The sequence below is a fragment of the Phyllobates terribilis genome, unplaced genomic scaffold (assembly GCF_046119375.1).
Source record: "Phyllobates terribilis strain yellow unplaced genomic scaffold, ASM4611937v1 Scaffold_4__5_contigs__length_816908805, whole genome shotgun sequence".
Taxonomy (NCBI): domain Eukaryota; kingdom Metazoa; phylum Chordata; class Amphibia; order Anura; family Dendrobatidae; genus Phyllobates; species Phyllobates terribilis.
Window position 1 is genome coordinate 409335865 of NW_027362764.1, and position 15628 is coordinate 409351492.

A 15628-nucleotide genomic window follows, 5' to 3' on the forward strand; every position below is an offset into this window, starting at 1 on the left:
TGCTGCAAACATAATGCATAGCCAGATACCAGCTTCTGGCAGCATGCCTGATGAATTTTAGTCTATTCCTCATAAGTAATGGCCTCCAGGTCACTAATATTCTTGGGTTTGCATGCTGGAATGCCTTCTTCAAATTCCACCAAATATTTTTTTACGGGGTTCAAATCAGATGACTACGATGGCTGTTCCAGATTCTTTCGGGACTTCTTCTGAAACCAAATTATAGTAGACTTTGAGGTATGCTTGTGATAATTTTCCTGTTGCATGGTCAACTGACACCCAAGCTTCAGCTTCTTCAAAGAAGGCTTAATTTTTTCTATTATGATTTCCTGATACTTGATTGAATTCATCTTGAGCTCCACAGCAGCACCAGAGCATCACCAAATCACCACCATACTTCACTTTACAGGGTGTCCTTTTCAGCAAATACTTCATTCTTCCTCCTACAGTCATGTCACTGATTTATAGGTACCAAAAAGTTCTAGTTTTGTTTCATCGCTGTACAGAACAGAATTCCAATAATTATGTGGCCTATTTATATGGTTTTGAGCATATGATTTTCTTGTGCTTTTTGGCTAGTAGATGTGCACGTCTTGGAGTTTGGCCATTTAGTATGCCAACACCAAAATTGCTGCAGTTCTTTTGCAGTCACTTGAGGATTTTTGAGAACCTGCATCCTCAGGAATCTGGTGGCAGCCATTAATTTTTCTGCCACATTGCGACAGTGTAGTCAATGTTTCTTTAACTTTGAATTTGTGAAAAATGCTTCCAAGTTTATCTCGAAAAACATTCAATGCCTATATTTTGTAGGGTTTTCCTTGTTTGTGAAGTATAATGATCCTTTATCTTATTTTTTTACAAAATTGACAACCCAAGAAATGGGCTAAGATTTCTTAGGAACATTGGTATCTGGCTATGCATTACCTTTACAGCAAGTTATAAAAGAGTGCTCTATGAAGAACTAAAGACTCTTGTCATGAAGGGGTTGAAGAATTCTGAGACTGCAGTAGTCAGTAAAACTGTCACTCTTTGTTGAAGTTGGAGAAACCCCTTGTAATATTATTTGTGTTGAGGTATTTAAATTGTTCTTGTTCCTTTGGTTTATTGCAAACAGCAAAAAAAATTGCAAATTTTCCTAGCCTAATTTGCAATAAGGACCTGTAAATTCTTTATTGCAACTGTAGATAAGATTTCTTTATAATTTTTTTAGGTATATTTGTAATATGAAAAAATCACCAGTGAAAGAAATAAGGCGATTAAGGAAGAAAGTGTTGAGATACATTTTTTTAATTTTGCAAGTATTTAATGGGATTCTGTCACAATGTTTGTTCTATGTAATCTGAGAGCAGCATGATATAGGGGCAGAAACCCTGATTCCAATGATGTGTAACTTACTTGTCTATTTATTGTAGTTTCAATAAAATCAGTTTTTTTTTAATAGTTAGATTATCAGTAGAGGATGAGTTATCTTCTGCAATGTAGTCCTCCTGCTCTGTGTAACCCCACCCCCACCTCTGATTAGCAACTTTCTGACAATGTACACGTCCAATCAGTAGTGGGGGCGGGCTTATACAGAGTTTAGCATTCCGAGTTCTGCTAGATCGGCAGCAGAGAAAACAGTGATTTTATCAAAATTACACCAACCAGATCAGTAAGTGACACATGCTGCTCTCAGATTACGTAACAAAAACCTGGTAACAGATTACCTTTAATAGGAGTCTGTCAGCACAAATTTGCATTTCAAACTAACCACATAGCTTTGTAGGGGATGGAGCATCAATAAAAATCTTAATTTTTAATTTTCAAATCTGTACCACCATTGTCCCAAAAAATAACTATTGAAATATGCAAATGAGGGTTCTCAGTTCACCCTTGGCCTGGCCAAATGCTTTGGTCCACTGTTCTACCCACTTATTTACATGCTGCCGCATTCTTCTATGTTGATTGACAGCGTTGACTTACCCAGAGCTGTCTGATGATAAATCTCAAGCATATGCGCACTGTCCCAGTGCAGAAGAGAGTATAACTCTCTCCTCTCTACTAATATCGCTAGAGTATAGCCTTGTAACGTGTGATGTCAGCAGAGAGGAGAGAGCGATGTGTGTATTCTCTCCTGCATTGGCGCGAGCAATGAAAGTGGATTGGAGAGAGTGATATATGCGCTCACGTTTAAACAGGTACTGTGAGCACATAATGGGAGTTTATGATCATTACTGAAAGATTTCGGCATGCTCTCAGTTGCTGCTATTTATTTAGGCCATATAATCTGAAATACATGACACTTTGGTCCATACCAGTAAAAGTACTATATGAGAGAAAAATCATATGCCCAGAGCTGAGCCTAATCTAGAATCCAGTAAGTGACATTAAGGGTACGGTCTCACTATCAGTGTTTGGTCAGTATTTCACTTCAGTATTTATAAGCCAAAACCAAGAGTGGGTGAAAAATGCAGTGGTGACATGTTTCTATTATACTTTTCCTCTGATTGTTCCTCACCTGGTTTTGGCTTACACATACTGATGTAAAATACTGACCAAATACTGATAGTGTGACCGTAGCCTAATGGTGCTGCTGGAGATTAATGGTGCTGTGAAGAAAAAACATTGAAAACCATCGCAGTCCACATTCACATCACTTCTGGTGTGCGCCTCGCAAATGGGGCCACAATTCCACTTTTATCTACCAATTATATCTACTTTTGTTTGGGCTTCTAAGATTCCTGTAAGCTCATTGGTCGTTGAATTCTTTGTTGTTCCTTTCTAGCGATCACAATGTGAACGTTGGCAGCTTTCCTGAATTAGACCGCATGTTCACCTTAACTCTCTGTTATAAATTTCTTCACTAGTCTGTGGTGCTTCTCTCCTCTAATATATATACTGGATACTGGAGTGATTATATATCCAAACTATACCTCAGATAAATGCACATGAACATTAAGTTAGAGGTTGCGCAATGTGATTTTAGCTCAGGTTTACTGATTGTCTAACTTCCTCTATGTTTATAATTGCACCACATGATGTTCTTTACATGAGCCTATCTGTCTGCTGTCATACATACACTGGCGACCAAAAGTTTAGCATTTTTTTTTAAAAGTGTGATTACTTCTGTCTGGTTGTTGTGATGCCAATTTCCTGGTGATTTTAGTAAAACGGAAGCAAATGGTTGTCAGCTATAAGGACGAAAATTGTGTTTGACATTGATTTATCCCTTTATGTGTTAGCTTTTAACATTTCCTGGGCCAAATGATTTGCATATTTTGTCATCGGTAGTCAAATTTTGCCTACGTTTTTTTTATGTGTGTGTTTTTAGGTTAAAATATGGCAAAGACAAAGCCAAATTTATCACCAGATGCCTAGAAGCTTATTATTCTGAGAGTGAAGTCAGGTAAAAGTCAAAAAGAGGTAGCTATGGAATTCAACAGTTCAACTGTTCTCAGAGTCAAGTGTCACATATATTAAAGAAGGAAAAAGAAGGTTATGGAACAGCTGACAAACCTAGAAGTGGACGGCCACAGAAAACTTCCTCCAGAGTTGATCACATTATTAAGAAAAAGTCAGTATCTGATGTCCATAAAAGTGCTGTATAGATTTTGCACGAAATGAACCAAGAATATGGGGTCAAAGTGATTCGTCAAACTGTGGTGCGACAGCTAAGATCAGTAGGGTTGAATGCACGAGTTCCAGTCAAGAAGCCTTTCATCTCTGCAAAGAACTAGAAGGTCCGACTTGGGTTTGCAAAAGCACACAGCCAATGGAAAGAGACAGATTGGTCTAAGGTGTTGTGGACGGATGAATCCAAGTTCAATCTGTTTGGTAGTGATATACAGCCCAATTGGAAAACGTAATGATGTAAGGTGCCAAACACCTACAGTGAAACATAGTGGTGGAAATGTCATGGTTTGCTGCTTTTCTACATGTGCCATTGGCCCTCTGTATAAAATTGATGGAAATATGAATGTTACCATGTACAAGAATATACTGGAGAATGTAAAGCACACATCCAATTTAGTAAAAAATTGGTTAGCAAAGAAAAATGTTCACCTGATTTAAAGCCTACAGAGCACCTTTGGGATGAGTTGGGGCAACGAGTTGGGGCCCGTACCCATAGCAATAAAGATGAATTGTTTGCTGAGTATCCTGAATACCCTAGTGGCTTCAATGCCCCGTTGCTGTGGTGCAGTAATTAAAGCAAGAGGTTATGCTACAAAATACTAAGTTATGGGATTGTAAACAATGAATTACTCTCTATGTTGTGTTCAATAAATAGTATATGCAAAACTTTTGGCAGTCTGTTTTCTTTAATTAAATGACCATACCTATATTCAAAAGCATTTTGGTTACAATTAAGTTCTAGCATGATGACAACTTCATGCACTTTCAATGCATCACCAGGGAAATGGCATCACAAAAACCAGACAGAAGTAATCACACTTTAAAAAAAAAGCAAAACTTTTCGTCACCACTGTATATTCCAAATTTATGATTGATACATGTTATTTTTTATACTGTGTTTTATCTCCTTATAGTGTGTCCTTTGAAGGTTTAGTGTTATGGACCGAAATGTCACATTTTGAATATCATGGCATGAGTAAATATCACTATCTTTGTAATTAAGAGATTGCCAGATTCTTTCAGTATTATTGCATTTACTGGGTGAAACCTTATCCGAGAAAAGAAATTCCAAGAGTGCCTTATTTCCAAATTTGCAAAAAGTTTATCATCAGACACTGCTGGCTAAGGGAAAAGAAACACTGTCAATCAACACAGAAGGTGGTAGCAGCAGCATGTTAGTTAATTTGGTGAAATAGTGCATAAATACTAAGACTGGACCGAGCAACCCCAGTTGCATATTGTAAAAAGTTATTTTTTAGGACAACGTAGGAACGGATTTGAAAACTATAAGAACAATTTTTATTGTTGCTTCATCCCCTATAAGGCTGTGTGGTTAATTTGAAGAGTAAAGTTGAGCTGACATACTTCTTTTAAGGCTAGGGTCACAAGACCATTTTTCTCTCATCCGAGAAAATAGGTCCGGTTATACTAATCACACTCTGATCAGTGTTATCTAATTTTCTCAGATGAGAATAAAAAAAAAATTCTCCATCTTCTCCATTCAGTCTGTCTATGAAAGTTGGACTGCACTTGGATGTAATCTAAGTGTGATTTGATTTTTTCCACAGACCGATAGACATGAATAGCCGAGTGCGATCCGATAATTATTTGCAACTCGTGCATGCTGCAATTGTTTTCCTTGGATTAACTCGGTCCAAGGAAAAAATCGGACATGTGCACGGCCCAATAGAATATCATGGGGATAAGTGCCAACCGTCAAAACGACAGGTAACACTTGTCCAATTTTTACAGTGGTGTAGTGGTGTGCCCGAGCCCAAATTCTGAATAACTTCCACTTGTTTGAAGAACAACTTGACAATAAACTGACCAAAAAGTGTCCCCCATTAGGAACCCCAGCAATATACTGTAATCTATGGGATTTTTTGGCAATACATTTTCATTTTTCTTGCTGTGCCACCAGTTGGGATATTAAGCATTACCTAATGCTAGTTGAATGAAAATTGACATTGTTTTCTATACAAGTCATAGTATTTCCTAGAATAGTTTATTAATAATAATAATAATAATATAATAATCATAGAATAACAGAAATGCAATTACAATAGCTCAGTAAGCGCAGATAAATTAACCATGATGATGTGCCACAGTTTTTGCTAATGTTCTTCTCCTGTGATTGTAGTATGTCACTGAAACACACCAGAATTTAACCTCTTCAGTACATTATTTGTTTTTCTGCTTTTGTTTTCTTCTGGTCTTCCCGTGAGAGCAATAATATTTTTATTTCCCCAAATGGCAACATAATTCTTCAAGTCAGTGTGATTTCAGTGATACCAAACTTCTATAGCTTTTTTAACTATTGTGACAGAGTCACTGGTATGATATATGAGGGAAGGTACAGTATGTGTCACGCAGATTGCTAGCCTGTGTGAACTTTGCTAGCCTGTGTGAACTGAAACCAATAAACTTTCTGCCAGCATGTTATATGCTGGGGGTTAACTCTTTTAAAGGGTGTGGTTTTATGGGAATGACATAGAGATGGGAGGGAAGTCATTCCCCATTTCTCCACCTCAGGGTGTGGCTGAGCAAGATTTAAATGTTCAGTCCTGTTTTTTTTCCCTGTGTTGTGGTTTGGAGAGGCAAGGTCTCCAGACTGGGAGACCTTCAGCTCAGGACAGAGCTGAAGGCTGGGACTTCAACCTGTGTGATTTAATCCCATACTCATATGGACTCTGCTATCATTTATTCTTTTGTTTTGTTGTTTTGCCAGTAAGGCCGTGTTTATTTTGCTGGAGTGCAGAGTTTTATGCCGTTTAATAAATCCGGCAGAGAAAGCCCAGGTTCCTGAGTCTACTTCCGGAAGCAGCCAAGCGAGTCGTCTTGCCACAGTTGGTGGAGAATGCGGGCAAGATTCCAGGAACACGTGTACCTGCCACAGAGACCGGTGGATGTCTTGGGTGAAGGCCGCCAGCCTGCCAGAGAAGTCCAGCATTTCTGAGACATTCATGGGTTCTGGTTGCCATTTTATGAGACTCAGAACTCTTTAATTTTCCACCTGCATGGGGTTTCTTTGTGCCATGATGACCTGTAGCTGTTTTTTTATACAGTTTTTATACAGTTTTAGGGAACATACAATGTTTACATAACTACGAGTGGCAAACAATGAGGATTATCCTCAAAAAGCATTGGTTGATTCTTCTAACTGAACCCTGCTTCGCTCATTGTTTAGGTGATGCTCCTTCTATTACCTCCAGACTCTCGAGGAACCTCAAGGACTTTCTTGTTAGTAGTCATTATGCCCATTCTATCCATTTGGATCCCAACGCCCACTCCAGGGTTGTTTCTCCTGTGGTCACTGCCTGGTTTGTATCAATGTTTCCTGCTCCAATACATTTAGCTCTTCTGATGGCAGCCGCAGTTCAACATTAATCATATACATATCTTGCGGCACCATGAATGTGGTATATTATGCCACATGTGGTTGCCCGAGAATACACGTTGGACTGACTTCCAAAGAGCTAAGAATTAAAATCTGGGAGCATGTGAGAGACATTGGCGCAACCGGGTCAGTGGAGAACATATCAACTTTGAAAACATTGCCACGACACTTTGGAAGTTTCCATGACTACAGTGCTAAGTTGTTGTCAGTACGGGGTATAGATCTAGCCCATGGGGCATTAGAAGGATGAACCTTAAAAGATCCTTGCCCAGAAAGAAACATGATGAATTACTATCTTGGGACCATGGCCTCCCAGGGATTAAACAAAACAGTTAGTTTTGTGCCATTCTTGTAGACGTTCACCATTTCCTTCTATTCTTTTTCCTTTTCTCTATATATACTATGGAAGGAATTGTTTTCTTTTATATAGTGTTTTATATTATTATCTTTTTTGTTTTCTGTTATGTTTCCTTCTCCTTGACAGCTACCTAAACTTTTTGTCATTTATATTGGAAGCACCATGTGTTTGAATTCAAGTGCTGACTATGGCATCTATTGTTGCATCATTATAATGGGCGAAGTTACAGAACATTATATACAACCCCATCTATGGAAGATTTTTTCCTCTATTGGACTGTAAATATGTACTTATACAGGCCCATGCAGCATTATCGACTGTTTGTTGATTCAATCACTGTTTTAGTTTTGTATTTTTTTGTGGATTTGACTTGATATATATTTCTACACCTGGTTGGGGTGTGCACATGCGCCTGCCTCCTGTCCGTCACCCTTCCCCTCTGTGGCGTCATTCTGTCTGGGAGTCATGGTGACTTGTCCAAGCTCCTGCGTATGCGCCCTGCATCTGATGCCAGCAGGGCTGGGAATGATACGCGGATATACCAGGCACGCACATGCCGCTTGTATGACTTCTAGTGGCTGATATTCCGGTCACATGATCGGTTGCTCTGACAACAAAAGGTCCTGTCAGGTTAGAGGCAAACTATCCCCCATCATGAATTAACATCACTGAAAAGAAGCGAAACGGGCGTAGACTCAAGGGGGGTCCATATGCTGAGCTAACTATCCCTATAATGCTTTTTATCTGGTATGTTGTACCTTATGTTTTCTATTAGTGTAGATATATTACATGTTGTATTCTAATACTTGCACAGATATGACGCGCCCCCTGGGCCATGGGGTACTCGGTAGCTGGGCCGGTCGTTGCTAGGGGAGATGTCACAGTGGCGGTGACCCGGTCCGTGACCCAGGGCGGTCAATAAAAGGGGATATTTACAGGGGAATTAAGGTTCTTGTATAAAGTTTGTGACGCCACCTGTGGTATGCGGCTAAAGGGAGCCGCCGCTGCGGAGCAGATCCTCTGGAGCTGTTGTTAATGCAGCAGAGTTTGTTCGGCTCTCCACAGGTAGAGCTAAGCTCCAGGGCAGTGTAGATGTTGCTGTTATGGAAGTAGCACTTGTGGTGCAGTGTAGTGCAGGGGATGATGACGCAGCAGCAATAATTGACAGAGACAGTGGGGTGCAGTCTTCTGGATTTACTCACAGTTCTCACTTTGCTCCTGGTTACAACTGCAGATCATAACTTCCCACGTTGTGCTGCGTTCACCGGGCCGGGGCATAGCCAACCCTCAGGTACCTCCGGAGTACATAATGAGACCCCCTTCTGTGTGTTCCTTCTGGCCTTCTCCCTGCAACTCACACCCAGTGTCCCAATCCAGTGACCGCGGACCTTGTCGGGCGACGTCTTCCCTGTCCCCTGGGTCCTCTATGGCCGTCTTTTTGGTGAGTTAGGTGTGGTTTTTGGGCTGCAGCACCTGAAATTCTGCACCCTCCGGTTACCTAGTTGAATATTGTAATTCTCACTAGTTAGGGGTCGGTCCCCTCTGCGACCCTATTCCTCCACCGCCTGGTAGACTCGGGCGTACAAGTGGCCTCCAACACTGCCCGTACCCCGGGGATCCGTTCTTCACTCCTGGAGCCTTCTCTCTGCTCCCGTTCCTTCCTCCTCTCCTTCTCCTGGGCCTACTCACTCAGGCCCGCGTTTCCCTGAGCAGAGCTCCTGCAGAGCTCCTGCTCCCAACTCTTCCTCTCACTTCATTTCTGAATGAAACTGAACCGAACAGAACTGCCCCACGATGGCTTCCCTTTTTATATCACTTCTTACTGAGCTCCCCTGAACTCCTTCCTCCACCCACACCCACTACATGGTTCCCCCTACTTTGGTTCCCCCCACTCCAGCCAGGGACAGGGCTCAGCAGGAGAGCGATGCATCTTGCCCCTCCTGCCGGTCTGGAGTAGTTTAGTGTTGGATGCAGGTGTTAGGGTCTCCGGCAGTACTCCCTCCTTACCTGAGAGTGAGATACCACACCTCTGGGTGAGTTGCAGTACCTCTGCGGTGACTGAACCCGCAGGGGCGCCACAGATACATTTAACAATTACCATGTCACTACCAGATATTGTGTTATAGGGAGTCATGTAGTCCTCTTTAACTCTGTATATCTGCACTTTATGTGGGCATCAGCCCTGCTCTTTGTCGTGACTATCTTTTAACATTGTTTGTTTGGAATTTTTAATGTATCTTATCTAAAAAAGTTTGTACTTCAAGCACTATAAACTCCAAGTAACTAAAAATGTATAATTGGTGAATAAAGGTTGAACTTGATGGAACTAGGTCTTTTTTCAACTTATGTAACAATGTAACTAGGTGAGTGCATCTTTCAGGTATGTATACAGTCTGTGTGTGAGGGCTGTGTGCGGTATACAGCCAGTGTGTCAGGGATGTGTGCCTTCTACGTCCAGTGTGTGAATGCATGTGTGCAGTATACGGCCAGTGTGTGAGGGCTGTGTGCGATATACGAGCAGTGTGTGAGAGCTGTGTGCGGTATATGGCAAGTGTGTGAGAGCTGTGTGCGGTATACGACCAGTGTGTGAGTGCTGTGTGCAGCATGCGGCCAGTATGTCAGAATTGTATGCAGTATACGGCCAGTGTGTGAGTGCTGTGTGCAGTAAATGGCCAGTGTGTCAGTGCTGTGTGCAGTAAATGGCCAGTGTGTTAGTGCTGTGTGCAGTAAATGGCCAGTGTGTAAGTGCTGTGTACAGTATATGGCCAGTGTGTGAGTGCTGTGTACAGTATATGGCCAGTGTGTGAGTGCTGTGTACAGTATATGGCCAGTGTGTGAGTGCTGTGTACAGTATATGGCCAGTGTGTTAGTGCTGTGTGCAGTATATGGCCAGTGTGTGAGTGCTGTGTGCAGTATATGGCCAGTGTGTGAGTCCTGTGTGCAGTAAATGGCCAGTGTGTTAGTGCTGTGAACAGTATATGGCCAGTGTGTGAGTGCTGTGTACAGTATAAGGCCAGTGTGTGAGTGCTGTGTGCAGTATATGGCCAGTGTGTGAGTCCTGTGTGCAGTAAATGGCCAGTGTGTTAGTGCTGTTTACAGTATATGGCCAGTGTGTGAGTGCTGTGTACAGTATATGGCCAGTGTGTGAGTGCTGTGTACAGTATATGGCCAGTGTGTTAGTGCTGTGTGCAGTATATGGCCAGTGTGTGAGTGCTATGTGCAGTATATGGCCAGTGTGTGAGTGCTGTGTGCAGTAAATGGCCAGTGTGTTAGTGCTGTGTGCAGTATATGGCCAGTGTGTGAGTCCTGTGGGCAGTATATGGCCAGTGTGTTAGTGCTGTGTGCGGTATACAGCCAGTGTGTCAGGGATGTGTGCGGTCTACGTCCAGTGTGTGAATGCATGTGTGCGGTATACAAGCAGTGTGTGAGTGCTGTGTGCGGTATTCGGCCAGTGTGTAAGAGCTATGTGGAGCAAATGGCTTGTGTGTGAGTTCAGTGTACGGTATATGGCCAGTGTGTGAGTGCTGTGTACAGCAAATTGCCTGTGTGTTAGTGCTGTGTACAGTATATGGCCAGTGTGTGAGTGCTGTGTGCAGTACATGGCCAGTGTGTGAGTGCTGTGTACAGTAAATGGCCAGTGTGTGAGAGCTGTGTACAGTATATGGCCAGTGTGTTAGTGCTGTGTGTAGTATATGGCCAGTTTGTGAGTGCTGTGTGCAGTATACAGCCAGTGTGTCAGGGATGTGTGCGGTCTACGTCCAGTGTGTGAATGCATGTGTGCGGTATACGGCCAGTGTGTGAGGGCTGTGTGCGATATACAAGCAGTATGAGAGTGCTGTGTGCGGTATACGGCCAGTGTGTGAGTGCAAAGTGGAGCAAATGGCTTGTGTTTTAGTGCTGTGTACGGTATATGGTCAATGTGGGAGTGCTGTGTGCAGCAAATTGCCTGTGTGTTTGTGTGGTACAATATATGGCCAGTGTGTTACTGCTGTGTGCAGTATATGGCCAGTGTGTGAGTCCTGTGTGCAGTATATGGCCAGTGTGTGAATACTGTGTGCAGAAAATGGCCAGTGTGTGAGTGCTGTGTACAGTATATGGCCAGTGTGTGAGTGCTGTGTGCAGTATATGGCCAGTGTGTGAGTCCTGTGTGCAGTATATGGCCAGTGTGTGAGTCCTGTATGCAGTATATGGCCAGTGTGTGAGTCTTGTGTGCAGTATATGGCCTGTGTGTGAGTCCTGTGTGCAGTATATGGCCTGTGTGTGAGTCCTTTAAGCAGTATATGGCCAGTGTGTGAGTCCTGTGTGCAGTATATGGCCAATGTGTGAGTCCTGTGTGCAGTATATGGCTTGTATGTGAGTTCTGTGTACGGTATATGGCCAGTGTGTGAGTGCTGTGTGCAGTAAATGGCCAGTGTGTTAGTGCTGTGTATAGTAAATGGCCAGTGTGTGAGTGCTGTGTGCAGTATAAGGCCAGTGTGTTAGTCCTGTGTGCAGTATATGGCCAGTGTGTGAGTACTGTGTGCAGAAAATGGCCAGTCTGTGAGTGCTGTGTACAGTATATGGCCAGTGTGTGACTGCTGTGTGCAGTATATGGCCAGTGTGTGAGTCCTGTGTGCAGTATATGGCCAGTGTGTGAGTCCTGTATGCAGTATATGGCCAGTGTGTGAGTCCTGTGTGCAGTATATGGCCTGTGTGTGAGTCTTGAGTGCAGCATATGGCCTGTGTGTGAGTCCTTTAAGCAGTATATGGCCAGTGTGTGAGTCCTGTGTGCAGTATATGGCCAGTGTGTGAGTCCTGTGTGCAGTATATGGCTTGCATGTGAGTTCTGTGTACGGTATATGGCCAGTGTGTGAGTGCTGTGTGCAGTAAATGTCCAGTGTGTTAGTGCTGTGTACAGTAAATGGCCAGTGTGTGAGTGCTGTGTACAGTATATGGCCAGTGTGTGAGTGCTGTGTGCGGTATACGGCCAGTGTGTGAGTGCTATGTGGAGCAAATGGCTTGTGTGTGTTCTGTGTACGGTATATGGCCAGTGTGTGAGTGCTGTGTGCAGCAAATTGCCTGTGTGTTTGTGCTGTGTACAGTATTTGGCCAGTGTGTTAGTGCTGTGTGCAGTATATGGCCAGTGTGTGAGTCCTGTGTGAAGTAAATGGCCTGTGTGTGAGTCCTGTGTGCAGTATATGGCCTGTGTGTGAGTCCTGTGTACAGTATATGGCCAGTGTGTGAGTCCTGTGTGCAGTAAATGGCCAGTGTTAGTGCTGTGTACAGTATATGGCCAGTGTGTGAGTGCTGTGTACAGTATATGGCCAGTGTGTGAGTGCTGTGTACAGTATATGGCCAGTGTGTGAGTCCTGTGGGCAGTATATGGCCAGTGTGTTAGTGCTGTGTGCAGTAAATGGCCAGTTTGTTAGTGCGTGTACAGTATATGGCCAGTGTGTTAGTGCTGTGTGCAGTATATGGCCAGTGTGTTAGTGCTGTGTACAGTATATGGCCAGTGTGTTAGTGCTGTGTACAGTTTATGGCCAGTGTGTTAGTGCTGTGTGCAGTATATGGCCAGTGTGTGAGTGCTGTGTGCAGTATATGGTCAGTGTGTGAGTCCTGTGAGCAGTATATGGCCAGTTTGTGAGTGCTGTGTGCGGTATACAGCCAGTGTGTCAGGGATGTGTGCGGTCTACGTCTAGTGTGTGAATGCATGTGTGCGGTATTCGGTCAGTGTGTGAGGGCTGTGTGCGATATGCAAGCAGTGTGTGAGTGCTGTGTGCGGTATACGGCCAGTGTGTGAGTGCTATGTGGAGCAAATGGCTTGTGTGTGAGTTCTGTGTACGGTATATGGCCAGTGTGTGAGTACTGTGTACAGCAAATTGCCTGTGTGTTAGTGCTGTGTACATGATATGGCCAGTGTGTGAGTGCTGTGTGCAGTACATGGCCAGTGTGTGAGTGCTGTGTGCATTAAAGGCCAGTGTGTTAGTGCTGTGTACAGTAAATGGCCAGTGTGTGAGTGCTGTGTACAGTATATGGCCAGTGTGTTACTGCTGTGTGCAGTATATGGCCAGTGTGTTAGTGCTGTGTGCAGTATTCGGCTTCGAAGGCAGTGCCTTGATCTGTCAGCACCTGCTCCGGGCATCCATGGGGCCTGCAGAAGTACGCCTGAAACGTCTTCGCCGCAGTTTCTGCCGTCAGATCCTTGACGGGGGCGACCACCAGGAATCGGGAGTAGTGATCCACCATGGTCAGGGCATAGGAATATCCTGACCTGCTGGGTGACAGCTTGACATGATCCAGGGCCACGATCTCCAAGGGTCGAGTTGTCTTGATGGGTTGCAGGGGTGCCTTCTGGCTGCTGTAGTCTTTTCTTCTGAGGCTACAGGGTCCTCAATCCCGGCACCATCTCTCTATGGAACTGCGCATTCCAACCCAATAAAACCGACCTTTCAGCAGGGTTTCTAGCTTCTTCCAGCCAAAGTGCCCCCCCTGATCGTGGTAGGCCTCCAACACCATCTGGATGTCCGCCCTAGGCACTACGATCTGCCATACCATCTCATGGGTCCTCGGGTTGACGTACCTTCGGCACAGCTTCTCCCTATACACTGTGTTCCAAATTATTATGCAAATAATATTTTCTCAGATTTTCCCAAATTACCTATATGAATTACAGTCATTGTAATTTTCCAGTCAAATAACTATTAGAGTACAATTGAAAGTTTTTTGTACAAACTGCCTATGATAACAGTATATTTTTTAAAAAATAAAAAACTCAAACTGCACTCAAAATGCATGTTCCAAATTATTATGCACAGTAGAGTTTTCAACCTTTTCATTTTAATAAAGAACAAAAAAATGGTCATTTTTGAAATTATAAGCATTAGCAGGTTATTACAAACTGAAATCAAAATGTTTTCAACTCAAAACTTTATTCTAGGTGATGTTACATTTGCACATAGGACCGCTTGTTCGAAAGGAGCTTCTGAACTCTCTCGTCCATTGAATTTGTCAGGTTTTGGATGGTTTCTGCTTTAATTGTTTTGCATGAGGACAGAATACCCTCCCAGAGCTGTTGCTTAGATGTGAACTGCCTCCCGCCATCATAGACACTCCTTTTGATGATGCTCCATAGGTTCTCAATGGGGTTGAGTTCAGGGGAGCATGGGTGCCACACCATAAGTTTGTCCCCTTTTATGCCCATAGCAGCCAGAGATGCAGATGTGTTATGTGCAGCATGAGACGGGGCATTATCATGCATGAAAATGATCTTGCAGCGGAATGCACGGTTCTTCTTCTTGAACCATGGAAGGAAGTGCTGTTTGAGAAACTCAACATACATTATGGAGTTCATCTTTACCCCTTCAGGGATCCTAAAAGGGCCAATAATCTCTGTCCCCATGATTCCAGCCCAAAACATTACTCCACCTCCTCCTTGTTAGCGTCGTAGCCGTGTTTGCATGGGGTGTCCATCAACCAGCCATCCTCCTCTCCATCCATCTGGACCATCGAGATCATTTCATGCATGATAATTCCCCTTCTCCTGACCAGGACCAAGGGAGCTGCCCGGGGGCTACAGCTATCTCTTATTACCCCTGCTTTCTTCATGTCGTGCAACATTTCCTTCGCTTTCTGGTAGTGTGCTGGTGGGATTGGCCTGTAACATTCTTTGATGGGTGGATGGTCACCTGTGGGTATATGGTGTTGCACCCCTTTAATCCTCCCAAAGTGTTTACTGAATACCTGCTCATATTCCTGAACCACCCAGTGTACACCCTGTTTATGATGGGCAGGAGTGGTGTCTGTCCCAACATGGAGCTGTTGACACCAATCCAACACCTGGGTTCCCGGGTCATTATCCTCCACTTCGTCTGGTGAGGTTAAGGACTCCGCCGTGTGTATGGAGTTATCTACTGTGTACAGTTTGGCAATAGTGGCAATAGTGGCGTAGCGTGGTAATCTAACCTCGTCCTCCCCATAGTTTAGGAGGCGTATGGGCACCCTCCCATTGCGTACATCCACTACCCCTCTGGCAGTCAAGAGTGTAGGTCTATGCTCCGAGCTAAGGGGCTCGACTACCGCCTGGTAGCTCCGTCCTTTGAGACCTATTGCTGCTCTACACCAAATCAGCATCTCACTCATCGGGGGGATCACAATGGGTATCGGGTCTGTCACCCGTACATTACCAATTTCACCACCTGTTAGCTTTACCTGTTGCTGGTACATAAGGGCTCAGATCTCTTTCTGGAGCACCCTCCTCTGCCCTGGTTTGGCAGTGTCGGCCA